Source organism: Neoarius graeffei, chromosome 13, assembly GCF_027579695.1.
Source record: "Neoarius graeffei isolate fNeoGra1 chromosome 13, fNeoGra1.pri, whole genome shotgun sequence".
Lineage (NCBI taxonomy): Eukaryota > Metazoa > Chordata > Actinopteri > Siluriformes > Ariidae > Neoarius > Neoarius graeffei.
This window is the reverse complement of record NC_083581.1, coordinates 40,067,717-40,090,907: the sequence shown is the minus strand read 5'-3', so window position 1 is coordinate 40,090,907 and position 23,191 is coordinate 40,067,717.

Genomic DNA, 23,191 nt, shown 5'->3' with positions numbered 1-23,191 from the left:
TGGATGGATCAGTGGGTGGATGGATGGATGGATGGATGAGTGGGTGGATGGAAGGATGGATGGATGAGTGGGTAGATGGATGGAAGGATGGATGGATGAGTGGGTAGGTGGATGGGTGGGAGGATGGATGGATGAGCAGGTAGATGGACAGATGGGAGGATGGATGTGTTAGGACTGGGGACTGTCTTGGCCTCTAGAGGCCGCTGTTATTTCTTTTTCTTGTCATGTTTGTTTTGGCCTCTAGAGGCCGCCACTGTTTCTGTGTTTTGTGTTTGTTTTCATGTGCCTTTTACCCCACCTGTTCTTCATTTTCTGCCCCGCCTAGTTTCCTAATTAACCTGTGTATATATACTTCCTCAGTTTAGCCCCTTGTCATGGAGTCTTTGTGCTGTTTATGGCTAGTGTACCTTCTGTCTTGTGTACCTTGCTTATGTCCTTGTGGTTTTTGGTATTTTGCTTTCTTTTTGGACTTTGTACCTTTTGGATCTTCTGAGCGTTTGCATTTTTGCCTTTTCTGATTTTTGGACTTTGAACTTTTGGATGTTTTTTATTTTCCCTTATCTTCTGAGCGTTTGGATTTTACTTTTGTTATTTTTTGCTTTGGATTTTGGATCTTTTGAGCGTTGTAAACCCTGTGATGACCTGGCAACTTGTCCAGGGTGTACCCCGTAGTCAGCTGGGATAGGCTCCAGCTTGCCTGCGACCCTGTAGAAGGATAAAGCGGCTAGAGATAATGAGATGAGCATTGTAAATAAACTGTTTTTGAACTCTACTTTTGCCTCACTCCTCTGCACTTGAATCATTCCCCTGGTGGCCTAGTGGGGGTTTGCTGGATTACTATACCAGCGACCCGGGTTCTATTCCCAGCAAAACCCTAACAGGGTGAGTGGGTGGGTGGATGAGTCAGTGGATGAATGGATGGACAGAATTGGAAGGAATTGACGTAGAATGGTGGCTGGATGCAGGGACAGTAAGCAGAGGAGAATGTAAACAGGGATAGATGAATATTGAATATTCGTGCATAGAAGGTAATGAAGTGCCTGAAGAGGATAATGAACAGACATTGAGCCGATAGAGGAAAATGGATAGAGAATGTTGTAAATCCTTCTTATGCAAAAATATTTCAACTTCATCACAAATAAAACAGACAGAGCCAGGAGACCCCTGATCCAGGTTTTAAAAAGATTTTATTTCCGTACAAAACATTGAACTGAGCAGGTTCACAAGGTCAAGTCCAAATTAACACTGAAAAATCTCAGTTTATATGCTGAGGAGTCTGTGTAGAAGCCAAAACAGTGCTTAATGGCTTGAGATAGTCAAGTTTATCTGTATAGCGCCTTTAACAACAGGCATTGTTGCAAAGCAGCTTTACAGAAAATTAAAGACTATAAACATGAGCTGATTTTATCCCTAATAAATTTATTTATCGCTGAGAGCAAGCCTGTGGTGATGGTGGCAAGGAAAAACTCCCTCAGACGACATGAAGAAACCTTGAGAGGAACCAGACTCAAAAAGGATCCCATCCTCATCTGGGTGATAACAGCATGATTATACTATTATATTATGGATAGGATAAAGTAAACAAGAACAGAAGAACATAAGATCAACAAAAGAGCACACTGCAAAAAATAAAAATCTTAGGAAGTTTGTCTATTTTCAAGTCAAAACATCTAGCCACCCTTATTATAAGACATAATTGCCCAACAAGCAAAACCTCATTTAGCTAGAAAGGCTAGTTTTTAGACAGTCCATCTTGAAAATCTTGTATAGACAAAATGTCTTGAAAAAGTCTTATTTGGAGCACCTTTGAAAATAAAATAAGTTTTTTTTTTTTTTAAACAAGTACATTTTGGACCTTTGTCAAATGCGGTTCATCTTGTTTCAAGAAAAAAAAAGTATGCTTGTTTTGGGAATAAATGAACTTTACTGAAATCTTTGAATCTTTCATTACAATTCAACTCCACCTTACAGATCCTAAGTTTACTGCGACTGTTTTCTCAGTCATTCAGAGTGAGCTCCTTCTAGATGCTGTACATACTCTAGACCAGACAAGTGCTTTCAAAAAGGCTATGAGTGAGTGGAGGGCATTTTAGTGAGGTCTTTTTGGAATGCTGTGAGTTAAATTCAGTATTTTTGTTTGTTTGTTTTTTGTGCCTGATCTTGTAAACCCCTCGTACACATGAATAGTCAGTGCCCCCAAAATGCACTGTTGCTTTGGCGTTGTGTAAGCTACGGAGCCCTTAAAAGGACATGTGCGAGTAAAAAAAAAACAAAGGGTATCTCGTGCGCACTTGAAACTTTCTCGAGTGCACCAGAAACTTTCTCGTGCACACCAGAAACTTTCTAGTCGGACTGCAGGCTGCGCAGGTAGAACATGGCAATTCATGACTTAGTGCATCTTTATTTCACTTTAGGACTGTATTACAAAGACATCGTGGCATTACTTGCAAGTCGACATGGCTGTATTTTGTCAGAAAGACATTTAAGAAGAATTCTGAAATCTAATCGTATGTTTAGGTGCAAGGGATACACCCCACTGGATCGTGTTATTCAGTTCATTGGAGAGCAGTTACAGACATCTGGGCAACTCTGCGGATACAGGTGGATGTACACCAAATGTAAAGAGAATGGGCTTCAAGTCAAGAAGGAGGAGGTACGCTTAATTATGAAAGAACTCGACCAAAGAGGGGTGGAACTCAGAGGAAGGTGACGGATCCATCGCCGAAGTTATTTTGCCAAAGGTCCCAATTACATTTGGCATATGGACTCTTATGACAAACTCAAACCATTTGGTATCTGCATCAACGGCTACACTGATGGTTTCTCTCGAAAAATTATATGGATGAATGCATATACCACAAGCAGCGATCCAAAAATCATTGGCGGCTACTACATGAATTCCGTCCAGAGATTAGGTGGTTGTCCAAGGATCGTAAGAGGTGACCGGGGCACAGAGAACGGTAAAGTCAGAGACTTTCAACGTTTTCTCTGTCACAACATTCACGACGGTGCTGGTATTGACAGCTACATTGAAGGGGCAAGCACAGCAAATCAGGGGATTGAGAGTTGGTGGGGCTTCCTCCGAAGGGAATCAATGGAATTCTACATCTCCCTGTTTACTGACCTGAAGGACCGGGGTTTGTTCAGTGGAACATATTTGGACAGAAGTCTAATTCAGTTCTGCTTCATGGCCATCATTCAGGTAATCTGCAAATGTCACATTATTGTGTTAAACTGGTTTTAACCATTTTATGTGGTCCACTTTTCTTCTTTATTTATCTAATGAGCAGGTAGGGGCTGACTGTCTGTGCGTTGATGCTCACTTTTATGTCAAGCATTCAACTAGTGACGTGTGCTACACAGCACAGGCATCTTTCTGCTTTTAACACGTAACTTCCAATTATTTCTCATAAAGCCCAACATCCATTTTCATTTCTTTGAAGTGATCTCATCACTTACCTATGGCCCACATTGAAGTCAATTGCATAACACTCCACTTGTTTTCTAACTCTGTAATATGTGCTCTTTTCCAGGATGAATTAGATGAAACCATTGATGTATGGGATTCACATGTCATCAGACCATCAAAGAATGAGAGGGTACCCAGTGGTCGACCCCAAATCATGTACATGTTCCCAGAACTCTACAGGAGTGAAGACTGCATTTCACCAGTGGACAGAGCAGATATGCAGTTGTGTCAGTCTGATTGCACATTCAGACAAACTGTTCCATGTGACACAGACATCTACAATCTCTGCAACTTTCTGATGGTGGAGTCACAGCTGCAGCTTCCAAGTGATGCTTATCAAGCAGTGGATTTATACTTGCATTTAAGGAATGAAATAACATCAGATCTCTAAATTGAGGGACTCTTTTCATGTCTCCAAAATAAACACGACCAATGATTACATAAATGCAGCCCTTCATGCTTTATTTCAATTTTTTTAAAAAAACTCATTAAAGTTCCCATTAAACTTTAACTCAAACTCATTTAAGTCCAGTATCTCTCTTTCTAATTTCACCACCAAGCAGGCAACAGCCCAGAAGAGCACACTGGCCATAACAGATTGGCGATGATGGGGAGACAGAGATGGGGTAGGGTAGGGAAATGACCCATGTCGGCAATGAGCCAGGGTCCCATGGCATTTCCGCTACATCAAAGAACCAGGCTTGTTGGCATGACAGTCAGAGTACACCCACAAACCCTAGTGATGGTCACTCCATCACAGGCATGCAGACCCATATGTAGGAAGGTGCCTTAGCGTACTGTTCCACAGCACCCCCTGAATTTGTTGAAAGTTTTATTGATCAAAAAGCAAGATTTCATAGTCTATGCTGTCAATTGGTTAAACTGAAATCATTAAATGAGTGAAGTAAATGTAACTGTAGTAGACGTTATGTTACACAATTATACACATTACACACATTATATAAATTTCTCTATCAGAGAATAAGAGAATAACAAGCACAATAAAAACAAACTATAAAAAAGACAAATTGTACTGGAAATCCACTACACTGTATCCATGGTGAAGCAGTCACCACACAGGGCATTGCGGCGATTCAAGCAACAGGCCTCTGAAACGAAGCAAAAACGTACAGTACAGGTTCCAGTGGATGCATATATGGGCATTAGACTCTACCTTTCTCTGAGGTCAGAGCTGCTGAGGTTCTTTAATATTAAGTAGTTTCTTTTGCATATGACACTAAGAGATCAGTTACTCCTACCAAAATGTAGTAGCCTACATGCAAACAATACACAAATGAATGCATAAATAGAATACAAAATGTATGTACTGTATTGATAAACTTTCCAACGCTGCATGCACATTTTCATGCAGCCAGGCGGTACTGAATTCCTTTTTCATATTCAAAGTCAGTAACTGATTATGAACACGGTAGTGGTGGAGATGGGGTAGAGACATAACAGTCCTCCCCTATTCTACTATACTGAAATACATGGTCTTGATTTCCTTGGCCTTAATTTCACATGACAAAACATATCATCTCATCTCATTATCTCTAGCCGCTTTATCCTTCTACAGGGTCGCAGGCAAGCTGGAGCCTATCCCAGCTGACTACGGGCGAAAGGCGGGGTACACCCTGGACAAGTCGCCAGGTCATCACATGGCTGACACATAGACACAGACAACCATTCACACTCACATTCACACCTACGGTCAATTTAGAGTCACCAGTTAACCTAACCTGCATGTCTTTGGACTGTGGGGGAAACCGGAGCACCCGGAGGAAACCCACGCGGACACGGGGAGAACATGCAAACTCCACACAGAAAGGCCCTCGCCGGCCCCGGGGCTCGAACCCAAGACCTTCTTGCTGTGAGGCGACAGCGCTAACCACTACACCACCGTGCCGCCCATGACAAAACATCTGTAATGAAAATACTGTATATGTTGGAATGTGTCAATGTGTGGAATTGTTTTCCAAACAACCCAGGTAATGCTTAAACACACTATTTTCTTTTAGTATATAATACAGTATGTCTGATACTGTTGTATTATATGAATAAATACAGCAGTCAGCAGCAAAAGAAAAATACTTCAAGTTTATTGAAAATTAATGCACATGGAACAAAGTCCAAACAGCCTTACAAAATCTGGCCCTGACATACAGTGGTGCTTGAAAGTTTGTGAACCCTTTAGAATTTTCTATATTTCTGCATAAATATGACCTAAAACATCATCAGATTGTCACACAAGTCCTAAAAGGAGATAAAGAGAACCCAGTTAAACAAATGAGACAAAATTATTATACTTGGTCGTTTATTTATTGAGGAAAATGATCCAATATTACAGATCTATGAGTGGCAAAAGTATGTGAACCTCTAGGATTAGCAGTTAATTTGAAGGTGAAATTAGAGTCAGGTGTTTTCAATCAATGGGATGAAAATCAGGTGTGAGTGGGCACCCTGTTTTATGTAAAAAGCAGGGATTTATCAAAGTCTGATCTTCACAACACATGTTTCTGGAAGTGTATCATGGCACGAACAAAGGAGATTTCTGAGGACCTCAGAAAAAGCGTTGTTGATGTTCATCAGGCTGGAAAAGGTTACAAAACCATCTCTAAAGAGTTTGGATTCCAACAATCCACAGTCAGACAGATTGTGTACAAATGGAGGAAATTCAAGACCATTGTTACCCTCCCCAGGAGTGGTCGACCAACAAAGATCACTCCAAGAGCAAGGCATGTAATAGTTGGCAAGTTCACAAAGGACCCCAGTGTAACTTCTAAGCAACTGAAGGCCTCTCTCACATTGGCTAATGTTAATATTCATGAGTCCACCATCAGGAGAACACTGAACAACAATGGTGTGCATGGCAGGGTTGCAAGGAGAAAGCCACTACTCTACAAAAAGAACATTGCTGCTCATCTGCAGTTTGCTAAAGATTACATGGACAAGCCAGAAGGCTATTGGAAAAATGTTTTGTGGACGGATGAGACCAAAATAGAACTTTTTGGTTTAAATGAGAAGCGTTATGCTTGGAGAAAGGAAAACACTGAATTCCAGCATAAGAACCTTATCCTATCTGTGAAACATGGTGGTGGTAGTATCATGGTTTGAGCCTGTTTTACTGCATCTGGGCCAGGACGGCTTGCCATCATTGATGGAACAATGAATTCTGAATTATACCAGCGAATTCTCAAGGAAAATGTCAGGACATCTGTCCACAAACTGAATCTCAAGAGAAGGTGGGTCATGCAGCAAGACAACGACCCTAAGCACACAAGTTGTTCTACCAAAGAATGGTTAAAGAAGAATAAAGTTAATGTTTTGGAATGACCAAGTCAAAGTCCTGACCTTAATTCAGTCGAAGTGTTGTGGAAGGACCTGAAGCGAGCAGTTCATGTGAGGAAACCCACCAACATCCCAGAGTTGAAGCTGTTCTGTACGGAGGAATGAGCTAAAATTCCTCCAAGCCGGTGTGCAGGACTGATCAACAGTTACCGGAAACGTTTAGTTGCAGTTATTGCTGCACAAGGGGGTCACACCAGATACTGAAAGCAAAGGTTCACATACTTTCGCTACTCACAGATATGTAATATTGGATCATTTTCCTCAATAAATAAATGACCAAGTATAATATTTTTGTCTCATTTGTTTAACTGGGTTCTCTTTATCTACTTTTAGGACTTGTGTGAAAATCTGATGATGTTTGAGGTCATATTTATGCAGAAATATAGAAAATTCTAAAGGGTTCACAAACTTTCAAGCACCACTGTAGAACACATACTGTGTTGTTTTTGTTTTTTACCAAAACAGCGAATGATTAACAATATCAAAAAATAAACTAGGCCTATGTGAGGGAAGCAAATAGGAAAAGTTAAGTTTCCGGTGTCACTGCTATTGTCTCCCGTTGCTGAAAAGCACTAGAAACCTAAGTTGACTCACATGTGCATACTGTACCATAGTCCAAACATTACACAAAACATGGCTTTTTGGCCAGAGGGCAAGGAAGACCCCAACATTTATGTTAAGTGGAACCCTTATATACAGTAAAATAAGAGGAAATGAAAAATGTTAGATAGCTCAGTGAAAACAATAACTATTACACAGTCTAGACTGTGACAAGGCTCTAAAAGAAACAAAAAAGCCTCGCTTATGTTACCAAACAAACATGCACATTCACAAGCACAAACATGAACACTACTTGTCAGACGATGTCCATGACCCAAACAGAACTGTTCAGTATGGTGTTGAAATCACTGCGCAGCTCTGGGTAGTTGTGATAACCCACTGGGACTTTCAAAATGCTGGCACAAGTGTGGGACTGGGGCCATTTCTCAAATTCAGACATTTCAATGAACTGCACTTCAATTTTACTTTGAATTAAATTGGAACCCGTGCAGAATCTAAGGAACTGTTGCAGGGTGCTTATGTCAACCTCCCCAATGTACTTTTTTAAGTACCGGGCAACTACTGCTTGGGGAGGAGTCATGTTTTCAGGGAACAATAGAAGCTCCTTCACAGCTTTGGTTGAGGGTGTCTTCTCCATTATGATGTCATGGAGAACACTGGGTGGCATAGCTGCTGCCAACTGCTGTATAATTGGTCGCCAACTCTCAATGATAAAGGAGGGGGCCTGAAGCAGAACCTTGTGCCCAAGTTGTGACAGAAGAGATACAAAGTTGTCATCTGTCGGTATTTGGAGGCAATCATATGCCTCAAGGGCATCAAGTAAATCTTCCATTGAGACGGAGTTGAAGTCCTCCAAAGCCTTGACAAGAAGCTGGCGTTCATTGTCGGACACATATAGTATGAACGCATCTTTGAAGCTGCTGCTGGTTGTGCCATAAAAGGTGGCTTCAAGAAAAGGCATTGCTAGTTTCACGGGAAAGTACTGTGTGTACCTCCATCCAAAAACTACAATTCTAGCAACTGCCTGCCATTCCTCGGCCTGGAAGTCATGCCTTATGAATGGGACTTTAACGTCCCCTCCCAAGGTGCACCTCTCATAAAAATCTGTCCAAAACTCTGTGAGACAATCTCTCCTAACACCACTACCTTCTGCTTCCTCAAGTGCTCCATTTGGAAGGCGCATCTTGATGGCAACATCCAGGTTTAAAATTTCTGGGTTTTTGAAGGCATGAACCAGATCTGTAAGACAATGCCCCCTCCTAATAATTAATGTGTGATATGTTTGCCCATCTGTTGTATCTGGGAGAGAGGGAGAGAGAGAGAGAGAGAGAGAGATATTGTCCAGTTATTTACATACATACTTTTGTGCACCATTCTGTACATAGCTTTTATTTCTCACAGCTCGCTTCATTCAGACATACTGTACGTATATACACACCACTCAACATCAGTACTCCAACCATAACCTAATAATCCAACCACAAAAACTCGCAGAGAAAACACAATGTATAACACATAACTGTATTAATACCATGAACACCATGTATGGATTTCAATGAAAATTTGATAAGATTAAATTCATGACAGTAATTGATCATCAGGTGAAATTGGTGTAATTGGAACTTGATTAGTTTTTTGTTCATTTCATGAATTTCTCTTCAAATGACATTCTGCTGTGAAAAAATGCAAGCTGGTTTGGGGAATTGTCCATGTTATTTTGAAAATGTAATTTCTATTTTCTCGAGACATGAGCTAAACCAGTGGAGGAAATTGTATTGTTACTTTATGTGTATGAATTAAATTAGTTTCAAGAAATGAGCCAAACCATTGGAGAAAAACAGTAAGATAAAATGTGCCACCCCTTACAGGTAAAATGAGCTGCCATTCAATGGCATGTTTGAGGAGAAAGGTTTCAGGGGAAACACAAAGAGACCTTTGAATTAACTTGTGACATCTTTGTGATAATAAATCTCTTTTATGTATGCAATGACAGACAATGCAATGTGTAGGCCACAAGACAATGTAATTGTCAAAAAGACGTTCTCATAAAGCATCATTGCACAAGTGGTTTTGAATTACAGTAATAAAATCATGATATGACCTTGACTGCCATCAGCCAGCAAAAATTGTCATACTTGAGGCTAATTATGATCAACAGAGATCTGGCAAACATGGCAGGACAAATACAGGGTGTCCCGAAAAAATGTATACACACTTTAAACCATTGTCAAGTAGGTGTTTATTAAAATTCATGTAATTGTCAAAGTTTATAAGAATTTACAGACATCACTTTATTGTTTTGTCACCTCAAATTGATGTCTAACATCTATGATATGAGACCTGTAACAGTCACTGAAAGTGAATGCAGCCATTGAAAGTGAATGCACAAAAGTACCAAGAGAATTGTGTGAGATTCACATTGTCAGCAGTGCCTGGCCCAGAATGGTTGTCATTTTGTGAAAACATGGTGACAAAACAATAAAATGACATCTGTAAATTCCACTACACTTCGGAAATTACATGAATTTTAATAAACATCTACTTTATATACAGTATCTATACTTTTGCATTACTTTACTTATCTATACTTTTATATAGATTAATGGTCAACCATTTCAAATACCTGGGACTCAGTCTAGACAATAAACTAACATTTGATCAACACATCACCAACATCCACACAAGGTCTCAACAGAGGCTATATGTCATCCGCAAACTTTGTGCCCTCTCTGTTACCCCTCATCTCCTGTCTCTTCTGTACTCCAGCATCATCCAGCCCATTCTACTCTACTGTACTCTACTGTACCCTGCTTCTACAACATGCTCTCCACCTCCAACAGAAACAAGCTGACAAAAATCACACACACGGCATCCAAAATCATTCAGCTCCCCACACGCAACCTCCCTCAGTAATCCTGTATGGACTCTCCTGGATTGTGTAAATATTGTCTGTTTGTGATGTGTTTGGATTGTCTAAATGGTCTTTGCCTGAGTGTGTATTTGTTGACACAGGCTGGTTGGTTGACACAGGCTGGTTGGTTGGTTCGACACGGGTTAGTTCTCCTCTCTGTTGATAGAAAGCAAACAAAACTTTAGGTAATATACATAATTATATACATAATAACAATTCAAACAAGTATGTGCATTTAGTGTAACCCCTACACACACACACACACACACACACACACACACACACACACACACACACACACACACACACATCCTGTAGGCTGCTACAGTACTGAAACCAAACATGTAATATGACAGACTAACGTACCTTCATTGTCTCATCTGTGGATTCGGCGTCTGATGCATCAGAGAGAGTTATCGTTTTAGCCTTGGAAGTAGTGTAGATGCGGATCATCCGAAGTTTAGTCTGATTGTACAGCTGCCCCACTGTAACTTCAGAGGGCAGTACATGGTGACAGTAATCATGGACATCAAATTCAAAGTCTTCGATCAGTCCTTTTGATGAACGTCCGTTTGGAAAAAACAAGCATTTCCCAGTCTCCATCAATTCCCCCATGGTTACTGATTTCTGTACCGTTAGGTTTCGAGTTCCTCCTCTGTTTCGTGTTCATACTTGATGATACATGCCACTCTGTTCAGAATAGTAGAGCCATCCCATTTCAACCCGTTGCGTGGCTTTGGCAGCGTGTTTGTTGCCTGTTCCGTGACTTATTCTTTCTTCAGTTCTGGCAGGAGTTATCCGTTCACTTAACCTGTCTCTCACTTTTTGCACAAGAGAAGACCGAGAAGACCCCACAGTCTCCACTGCATCTGGTCTTGCGGCTGCCATCGCTCTTTGGCAACAAAATGCTCTTAAAGCAAGGCGGTCCCCATATCTGAAGATGTACTTCTGCAATTCAGCGTCGCTCATCACATCTACGACGGTGATGTCGATCTGTAAAAAGCAATACCCACATATTAACTTACCTATATTAAACCTATGACAACATTAAAATCATGTTTGCTTGGTCATTACTGCATTAACAAGTCTGTTTACAGTTATGTAGGCTATAGCCTTCAAGTGTACCTCCATTACATTTTGTAGTGGAGCAGGTTAAGGCAGATTTTGCTCCAAATCGTGCACTTTGTGATATAAGCATGAAATTTGGCACGATTGTTGAATGTTTTGGTCTGTTAGCACTTTCAACTGAAAACATGACCTACATAGAACATTATTGCCAAATTTCAGGTTCATATGACAATATGCACTGTGGCTTTTTAACAAAGCCACAAAATGGGTACGCGTCTGGCGGCCATCTTGAAAAATGGCCGCCATATTGAATTTTCTGGAGGGCTAGCACTTTTAACTGATAACATGACCTACACAGAACATTATTGCCAAATTTCATGTTTATATAACAATTTGCTCTGTGTTTTCTTAACAAAAACATGAAACGAGGATGCGTCTGGCGGCCATCTTGAAAAATGGCCGCCATATTGAATTTTTTTTCGTGGCTAGCACTTTTTTCTGAAAAAGTGACCTATAAGCAACAATCATGCCAAATTTCATGCTTATATCACAAAGTACACGATGGTTTGCTTAACCTGCTCTACTATTGCAGAAACTTTTATTGTAAATATTTTAAGTTCGTTTCTTAGACAAGTATATTTTTTAAGTTTGTTACCTTGTTAACAGTTTCGGCGAGAATCTCCCGCCTTCTTCAGAAACAGTCACCAGATGTCGAGTGGTGACGTGCCTTATCAGCTGATGTTGCGTGCAGGAGGCGTGGACTACCTGTCAAATTGGGCGGGACGTTCACGCCTCCTGCACGCAACATCAGCTGATAAGGCACATCACCACTCGACATCTGGTGACTGTTTCTGAAGAAGGCGGGAGATTCTCGCCGAAACTGTTAACAAGGTAACAAACTTAAAAAATATACTTGTCTAAGAAACGAACTTAAAATATTTGTAATAGTTAGACATAATGAACATCCACTACGTAACTTTTATTGTAGTTCATAATAACTTCACTTTATTACCAAGTCTGTTAGTTATGTGCATAGCACTGTAGCCTACCTCCATTGGACTTCGCACGAGTTTACAGAAGTTCATAATCTTCCTTCTCTTGTCAATTTTACTGTAGGCCTATATATTATGTTTATTTGTATATTTGTACAGTATTATATTTGTGTGTGCACTTTATGGAGCAGCTTTAAACCTCAGCACACTTATCTATAATGACATTAAAGCCTTTCTATCGTATTGTCTATTCTTCTTCTAACAGCTAGCAATGTAAACATAACCTACTTTTTGCATGCATTGTTTGCTATTACTTTAGGCTGCTTACTTTAAGACTACATAACCAAAGTTTACAATTAATCTTCACCTTATCATCCTGTAGTTGTTTAATTACGCTGTCATCAATGCTTCGTCTTCTGAGGAAAGCAAACATCTCATCCTCTTCTGCTGTCGCCATGTTGAGTGTATGGTTCCGACTGCTTTCGCGTGCGCACGAGAAAGTTTCAGGTGCGCATGAGAAAGTTTTCAGGTGCGCACGAGAAAGTTTCATGTGTGCACAAGAAAGTTTCTGGTGCGCACGAGAAAGTTTCAGGTGCGCACGAGAAACCCTTAGGTTTTTTTTCACTCGCACATCTTGTAAACCCCTTGTACACTGCACTGTTGCTTTGGTGTTGTGTAAGCACTGTAAGTCAAAATGCGTAGACTTTTTTATTATTATTATTATCTCATCTCATCTCATTATCTCTAGCCACTTTATCCTTCTACAGGGTCGCAGGCAAGCTGGAGCCTATCCCAGCTGACTACGGGCGAAAGGCGGGGTACACCCTGGACAAGTCGCCAGGTCATCACAGGGCTGACACATAGACACAGACAACCATTCACACTCACATTCACACCTACGCTCAATTTAGAGTCACCAGTTAACCTAACCTGCATGTCTTTGGACTGTGGGGGAAACCGGAGCACCCGGAGGAAACCTACACGGACACGGGGAGAACATGCAAACTCCACACAGAAAGGCCCTCGCCGGCCCTGGGGCTCGAACCCAGGACCTTCTTGCTGTGAGGCGACAGCGCTAACCACTACACCACCGTGCCGCCTCCTATTATTATTATTATTATTTTGGTGCCTGAGGTCCTGGGGAAGTGGAATCTTAAGAGATGTTTTAATGTTTGAATGTTGAAATGGGAAAAAAAATAAACTTGTTGCAATGCTACACGTGTCGTCAACTTGATTCAATATAGTCTCTGGTCTCATATCTAGAGTATTTTACTAATTACAGGTCACAAAAGGAGAATCTTTTAAGCTAGCAATGCTTAGTTGTAGAATTTAACAATCCTAATATTAGTATATTTATCTTAAATTCAGTTTTTACTGCTAAGACTTTGTCATGAATTTAAGTGAAATACCCTTAAAATGAAATAAATAAAAATGACTTGAATGGCTAAATGTAAGAAGTACGAGCTTGTTATAAGAACTATTTTGATTATTTTGAGTTAATCAGATCTCACATAATAAGTTCCCCAATCTTATTTTGGAATTATTTCATCTAAAAACAGGTTAGAATTTTCATCTTACTTTAAGAAATCTTACCAAGTCAAATTTGACTAGTTCCATTGGCAGATTTTTTTTCACCCGATTCAAGCAAATATGCTTTGTTTTAATCTTTTATTTCTTATTTTTGAAAGGCCATTTTTTGCAGTGTGTAAACAAGGTCATCGTCATTACGACATTTGATAGAACATTATCTTAACTACAATTAGAAGGACACTGAAATCATTAAATGGCAGTGGTTTTAATGACTGAATCATGGATCATTATCATTGAAGAAGCAATCATAATTATTCAAGAAATAAAAATAACATAAAAAATAATGAGCAAGTAGAGGATAGGGAAATAGGGATGTGTTTTCCAATGTTTCCACAAGCATAGTGGTAAGGTTCATATTTAATTAACAAAAAAACAAAACAAGCAAAAACAAAACACTTTCCAGTTTAAGCCATGCCCACTTTGAGTTTAAATCTAAATACAGATGGGAATATTTGAAGTATTAAACATGGAGATAGTGCCATTATGTAACACCCCTACTGTACATTAGTTTATTATGTCTGAAACCGTCAGGATGGAGACATGTGATCTTTCTGGGACAAAACATTTTGTTTCCTCAGCCTTGCTATCCCTTTGTAAATCACGCTAAACAATAGTACGCTTAGTAAACCATGCGTACCTGAAAGTCCTGTATTGTGGAACTACACAAGTTATAACAGATCCAACCACAAAGGGAACTTAAAAAAAAAATCATCCATGATCTAGAGCAGTGTTTTTCAACCACTGGGTTGGCCGTGAAGCACCATCTAGTGGGCTGCTATTTTTTTTCAAGTTGAAGCAAATTTTTACTCCTAGTAGGGTACAATTGCTGGGTTGCATCCGATGTCACATCCGTCTCATTAAGCTATGGTCACACTACAGCTCGTGAGGCTTTGCGATGGATTAGTGATGAAATTGAGGCATTTTGGAGGCAATGCATGGCGATAGACACGTGAGCTAAAAGTTGTGGTCACACAGCAGGTGAACATTTGACTGTCATGCCTTTGCGCACTTGAGTCTGGTGCAGCTCGAGCACCACACTCACGGAAAAGTCTTGGGACCCAGTCATTATGGGAAACACGTGATGCTGATTTGAGCGCAATCAGCATGCACAGATATGGACGCTGTTTTCACAGAAGCTGTGCAAAGTATTATCATTATCACTGTCACGTTTGTTTTGAGCCATGTTTATGATTTTGTTTAAATACTCTGCTTTATTATTCTGCTTTAGTTTGTTTTGTTTTTGTAAATATCATGCCCGCTAATAAACACTCTTCCTGCACTTAGATCCATCTACCGCCATCTATCTTGTAGTGTCCTGATCCCCAGATCTTTAACCCAGCCACATGTAAAAAGTTGTTCACCTCCATGTTCTTCCAAGTTTTCATCTGTGTTCATGTAGAACGTGTCTGCAGCACCAGGTAGTTTGAGAGTTGTCAGGGAATTGAACGGATGGATAATTTTCCAAATCATAGGAAAAATCCTTCTTTGTTAATGTGTAAGGATCTATCCCACTGAGTGGTTTCTATATCCACTTCTTTTGAGTGTACTTCTTGGATTTAATAACTTGCTTGTTTTCTGGACACAAACATGACAATAAGTTATTGTGTTAATGGACCAGACTTCACTTTTGGATCATTAATCCCTTTTGACTGAGAACGCACTGCATGCGTGGTTTTATGTTGGATTCTGGCACATCCATACAGTTTTAAATATAATATCTACAACTAAAAACAGTTTTTTATTATTGCATTTATTTAATCCCTGGGCTCCCATCTGTAATAGGGAGTGATGTTGCATCCCATTAATACACTTTACAATTGATTAATAGATTCTAATAGAATAGATGAGCCAGAATAATTGGGGATCTTTTTTAATGGGCCCCGACTCGTTACAAGTATGAATAGGTGGGCCTGAAAGTAGAAAAGGTTGAGAACCCCTGATCTAGAGTCTTGAAGCAGTCTGAATCTGAGCTGTTTTGTTGCCTTGGGGATTACAATAAAATCAATACAGCTGAAGGGTGGGGCGTCAGCACAATGACCTAATCACAGGAAGGGTGAAGGCTCCTGGATTGTGGATTCCCCTGGATGAGTAATCCACACATCTGTCAAACATCATAGTGTTGTAAGATGTCTGAACTTTCAGCTTGGGTAGGTACTATTTTATAAAATTGTATACTGAATATATACACAAAAGTGGCCATGTCACTAGAATTATGTCATTATACATTCTCCTGAATGATATTTTGTCCTGAATACCATGGTATTTTGGTGGAGACATGTGAATCAGACCTTACTGTATGTGTTGGGCAACGTTGGAATGCTTTCAAAGGAAACAAATGACCCTCCATGCCAGAAAAGTCACACAGTTATTCTATTTGGTATTTTGTGGAACCATTTTAACCATATTTAATAATGTTTGTTACAAGAAGTGCACTAAACTCATTTCAACTAGCAGACTTTCAATAGCAAACTCTCTAGAGGTTTTATAAAAACATTTAGAAAACTACAACAGCTGTGGAAGGAAGGATGACAAAAACATGAGTCCGACCATAGCAGCAATACGAACACTTTTCCAGAGGTTTAGGAACTCCAGCTTAATCCTATATGTGTAAAAGAACATACACAGTATGTTTTCTTTCCCAGAGAGTGTTGTGTGTGTAAAAAACCCCCCCAAAAAACAAAACAAAACAAACAAACAAACAAACAAACAAAAACACGATTTAAAAAAAATATACTTTTAATCCTTATAACTGGTTAAGTGAACAGTTGTAACTTGTGTAAGAAATCTTGTTTTCATGATGAAAAGTAAGTCTTGAAAAAATCTGAAAGTCAGATTTATTCACAGAATTCACGCAAATGTGATGCTTAAAGAAAATTAATTAGTAGGGAAGTGGGGGAAAATGAAAATAAAGTAAAACTACAACTAGCGAATCATGCAGACTGAAACAAACAAACAAACAAACAAACAAACAAACAAACAAACAAACAAACAAATATCAGTAACTTCAACTCATGTTCTAATTCCAGGAATGGTAATCCCTGTATTTCATTGCATTTCAAGTAATTTGAGGCATACTAAAATAATATTTTAATTTGCAGGAACCTGATATAGACTACCGTTCAAAAGTTTGGGGTCACTTTGAAATGTCCTTATTTTTGAAAGAAAAGCACTGTTCTTTTCAATGAAGATCACTTTAAACTAATCAGAAATCCACTCTATACATTGCTAATGTGGTAAATGACTATTCTAGCTGCAAATGTCTGGTTTCTGGTGCAATATTTACATAGGCGTATAGAGGCCCATTTCCAGCAACTCTCACTCCAGTGTTCTAATGGTACAATGTGTTTGCTCATTGCCTCAGAAGGCTAATGGATGATTAGAAAACCCTTGTACAATCATGTTAGCACAGCTGAAAACAGTTGAGCTCTTTAGAGAAGCTATAAAACTGACCTTCCTTTGAGCAGATTGAGTTTCTGGAGCATCACATTTGTGGGGTCGATTAAATGCTCAAAATGGCCAGAAAAATGTCTTGACTATATTTTCTATTCATTTTACAACTTATGGTGGTAAATAAAAGTGTGACTTTTCATGGAAAACACAAAATTGTCTGGGTGACTGCAAACTTTTGAACGGTAGTGTACAAACACCTCTAACTTCATTTTCATCCATTTGCTTCCTGGGATAACTGAAACCAGTAGGAATGGCTTCCTTTTACTGACTCAGGAGATTAAATAAGGGTGGGTTTAATGTAAATTAGATGTGTGGGAGGGTACAATGGGGTGTGTTATATGCATTTGCATGTTATAAAAGACAAGTGGGCGGGACCTTGCGTCCATGCAGCTGGAGCCGATTCATGATTGTTTCATGATGCGTCAGTTTCATGAATCAGATCACATTATAGAGGTGCATTTATATAATTTTTTCATACTAAGTGGAAGGTTTTTTGTTTTTTTGGGTACTTGTCAATACTGATGCTGATACTGATACTTTGGTACTAATTATTAATCAATCGGAATCGGAGGTGCCATGGAACAGTTTATTTAGATCTGTTTATGCTGGTTTCTATCATGTGCTATTTGCAATAAACTCCATAAACTCAGTAAGATAAACACCATAATGATAATTTATCAAAGTTTTTGGATTGGAGGAAGATGCTGTAGTTCCTTCTTTTTCGATATTTTCACACAGGCCCGTTTATAGCCTGCTTTCTTTGCTTTCTTCTTCATTAATCATGAAATATGTCCAAATATGTCTAGTTGTTTGTTCATTAGCATGACAACTTGCACTAGGCTTAGTATCAAGTTGTATGAGATATGAGATACAATATACTACAACCCTAATTCTAAAAAGTTGGGACGCTGTGTAAACTGTAAATAAAAACAGAATGTGAAGATTTGCAAATCATGGAAACCCTATATTTCATTGAAAATAGTACAAAGACAACATATCAAATGTTGAAACTGAGAAATTTTATTGCATTTTGAAAAATATATGCTCATCAGTGTTGGGAGTAACACGTTACAAAAGTAACGAATTACTGTAATGCATTGCTTTTTGCAGTAACGCGGTAATGTAAGGCATTACAGAAAAAAAATTGGTAATATTTTACTCGGTACAAATGTCAGTAATGCGCGTTACAATGCATTTTTAACCTGGAATGAAGTGGTGGGCTTTTTTTTCCTTCATACAAATTCGCCAAAATCACGCGAGATCAGCAGAGGTGAAACATCTGCGCAAAATGTTTCACTTCCTTTTCCTTTAGGCTAGTCAGACAGGAGAGAGAGATGAGTGAACCTGCAGCTGATCTAACGTCGGATAGCACATTCTCCAGATGGGCACACGCCCATTACTTTAAGTTTGTGAAAAATAAGGATGTGAAGAACATCGTAGTCAAATGCACTTTGTCTGCTAAACCTAAAGAACTGTCCACTTCCCGAAATAGCACCAGTAATTTAACTAAGCATTTACAGAGGTGCCATAGTAACATGAAGTTAGCAAGGAAGCAAGCGGAGGATGAGAGTGGCGATAAAATCACAAAACAGCCAAAATTAACGTTCTGCCGCTCTGAGATGCTCCTTCAGCCTCAAGAGGTTAGGAGACTTGTGGCGGAGTATGTTGTTGAAGATATGCTGACAGTTTGTTTACATTTTTGTCCTGTATAACTGAGTTTTTTTTTCTGGTCGGAAGTCAGACTGAAGTGACTGAGCTGCCTTTCCTTCGAGGGCTAATATGCCTAAGCACTTCAATATCATTAAAAGCACTTTGATTTTGTTATTTCTAATTCTGTTTTTCGAAATGTGACTGGGTAGCCTCATATAGCTAATAGTCATTGTCTAGCTGTGATTTAAAAGGCTTGTGGGTTTTTTTTTTCAGGCCAGTTTTATTGTAGGCTACGATTTGCCATAATATGTTCATTTTTGTTCAATTTCTGAAATGGAGTCATATCCCTTAGGGCTAATCTTTTTTTTTTTTTATGAAGCATAAACTATGCTTAATGCTGTAAACTTGAAAACAATAAAGGCATAGAAATGCTAATTTTGTATCCTGTCATATCTTTAGACATTACAATACAATACAGTTCAATTAATGTTAATATGAATAGGCCTAAAGTTACAGTATTTCTATCACAATTTGCCAGACTTGGACCTTTTGTCTGTTCTTGCGATGATTGTTCTTTGTATTGTGCCATGAGCATCACTGTGGCTATTATATTCTACTGTTTTTAACCATAAGCCTAGCTCAGTCAGATACCACATCACCTTCCACTGGATGTGTGATGAGCTAATTGAGCGTCTTGAGCTACATTTAGATTGCCAAATCCATACTTCCAGTTATTTTGGTGAGAGTAACTTAAAAGTAATGCAATAGTAGTGTAATGCCTTACATTTTAAATACAGTAATATTGTAATGTAACTAATTACTTTAAAATGACAGTAACAAGAAATAAATAATGCAAAAGTTTTTAAGTAACTTGCCCAACACTGATGCTCATTTTGAATTTGATGTCAGCAACAAGTTTCAAAAAAATTGGGACAGGGGCATGTTTACCACTGTGTTGCATCACCTCTACTTTTAACAGCACTCTGTAAACATTTGGGAACTGAGGAGAGCAATTGCTGTAGTTTTGAAAGAAAAATTTTGTCCCATTCTTGCCTGATATACAATTTCAGTTGCTCAACAGTTCGGGTCTCCTTTGTTGTATTTTGTGCTTCATAATGCACCAAATGTTTTAAATGGGAGACAGGTCTGGACTGCAGGCAGGCCAGTTTAGCACTCAGACTCTTTTACTACAGAGTCATGCAGTTTTAATATGTGCAGAAAGCCATTTGGCATCGCCTTGCTGAAAGAAAGAAGGCCTTCCCTGAAAAAGATTTTGTCTGGATGGCAGCATATTGCTCTGAAACGTGTATATATCATTCAACATTAATGAGGCCTTCCCAGATGTGCAAGCTACCCATGTCATGTGCACTAATGCCCCCTCATACCATCACAGATGCTGGCTTTTTAACTGTGTACTGATAACAAGCCGGATGGTCCCTCTCCTCTTTAGCCCAGAGGACGTGGTATCCATGATTTCTAAAAATAATTTCTAATTTTGATTTGTCAGACCTCGGGACAATTTTCCACTTCGCCTCATTCCATCATAAAAGAGCTCGGGCCCAGAGAAGGTGGTGGTGTTTCTGGCTATTGTTTATATCTAGTTTTAACTTGCATTTGTGGATGCAGTAATGAATTGTTTTCACAGACGATGGTTTTCTGAAGTGTCCCTGAGCCATACAGTGATTTCCACTACAGACACGTGTCTGCTTTTAATGCAGTGTCTCCTGAGGGCCTGAAGATCACAGGCATCCAATGTCAGTTTTCAGCCTTGTCTCTTGCATACAGAGATTTCTCCAGATTCTCTGAATCTTTTAATAATATTACGTACCATAGATGATGTGATCCCCAAATTCTTTGCAAATTTACAATGAGGAACATTATTCTTAAATTGTTGCACTGTTTGCCCACGCAGTCTTTCACAGAGCAGTGAACCCCTCCCCATCTTTACTTCTGAGAGACTCCACCTCTCTGGAATGCTCTTTTTATACCCAATCATGTTACTGACCTGTTGCCAATTAACCAAATTAGTTTTTTTTTATCATTACACAACGTTTTCAGTCTTTTGCTGCCCCGTCCCAACTTTTCTGAAACTTGTTGTTGACATCAAATTCAAAATGAGCATATATTTTTCAAAAAACAATTAAATTTCTCAGTTTCAACATTTGATGTGTTGTCTCTGTACTATTTTCAATGAAATATAGGTTTCCATGATTTGCAAATCTTCACATTTTGTTTTTATTTATGTTTTACACAGTGTCCCAACTTTTTTGGAATTGGGGTTGTATAAGTGTACAAAAACATGGTATTTGACTGATACTGTACCCGATACCATATACTGTACATCATTCCATGTGCACAAATCTGCACTCTTTTCAATGCATCTTGAATAAAGAAGGACCATTGTTATGTCTTCTCTTGCAGAATTGCCTCCTGCACATTGGAGCCTAGTCTTTGCCATCATTCATTTGACATGTGATCCCTCATATCAAACTGAAAATCCCGTACCGATCCAGTCGTGTCTATCGAGTAATTACTGAAAAAATCCCCAGTTATTAATATATAAATTGCATGATGACCATGTGACAGTTTGTGTAGGTGGGTGGAGCACAGAAGGACGGCAGGACAGAACTGAGTTCACAAAACTGGCTTTTATTCAGCTTTTCAGCCTATACGCACTCTCACACACACCCAGACACAAGCACACACATCAGTCATCTGGTTGAGGAGAGAGCTCCCTCTGCTCTCGCTCTCTCTCCTTAAATAGGGCGCCGTCACTGGGAAGACACACAAACACATTAATTAACGACAGGTGTAGTGATTCTGCCACTTACCTTCCCTGACTCTACCCTCCTGTCACAGACCGATGCTTGACCATGCCCCCGCTGCCACATACCCCCACCGCCCGACTCAGGCCGGGTGGCCGTCCGGCCTGCAGCCGACTCCCCCCCCCCGATGGGAGAGGAAGTCCGCCACGACCATCTGCACCCCCGGCCTGTGAATCACCTTGAAGTTAAAGGGTTGGAGTGCCAGATACCAATGGGTGATCCGCGCGTTGGCATCCTTCATGCGGTGGAGCCACTGGAGGGGCACATGGTCCGAACAGAGGGTGAAAGGGTGTCCCAGCAGGTAGTAATGGAGTGTGAGGACCACCCACTTGATCACCAGGCACTCTTTCTCAATGGTGCTGTCGCGCCCCTCACGCACCGACAGCTTGCGACTAATGTATAGGACTGGGCGATCCTCCCCCTCCACCCGCTGGGACAAAACGGCCCCCAGCCCTCTGTCCAATGCATCCGTCTGCAACATAAAGGGGAGAGAAAAGTCAGGGGAGTGTAAAAGTGGCCCCCCACACAGTGCAGCCTTTACCTTAGAAAAAGCCCACTGGCATTGCTCCGTCCACTGGACTGGATCTGGTGCCCCCTTTTTAGTCAGATCAGTCAGCGGGCTGGTGACGTCCGAATAATTAGGTATAAACCTACGATAATAGCCAGCCAGCCCCAGGAACTGTCTCACCCCCTTTTTGGTCTTGGGCCTCGGGCAGGCCGCAATTGCTGCTGTCTTGTTAATTTGGGGATGCACCTGCCCGTTGCCCAAATGGAAGCCCAGATACCGTACTTCCACCTGCCCAATCACACACTTCTTCGGGTTGGCTGTGAGATCCGCTCGCCTCAGCGACCTAAGGACGGCCCTCAGATGTTCGAGGTGCCTTGGCCAGTCATTGCTATAGATAATAATGTCATCGAGGTAGGTGGCGTGGGGGCGGAGGACCCTGTCCATCAGCCGCTAAAATGTAGCAGGCGCCCCAAACAGCCCAAAAGGAAGTGTGACGAATTGGTGTAAGCCGAACGGTGTGGAAAAGGCCGTTTTTTCCCGGGATAATGGAGTCAAGGGGATCTGCCAATAACCCTTTGTTAAATCCAGTGTCGAGTAAAAACGAGCCGTGCCTAGCCGATCGAGCAACTCATCAAAACGAGGCATTGGGTACGCATCGAATTTAGACACCGCGTTGACTTTTCTATAGTCCACACAGAACCGGACCAACCCGTCGGCCTTGGGTACCAAGACCACCGGGCTGATCCAGTCACTGTGGGACTCCTCGACGATGCCCATTTCGAGCATGGCCTCGAGTTCTTCCCGAACCACTTTTTCCTT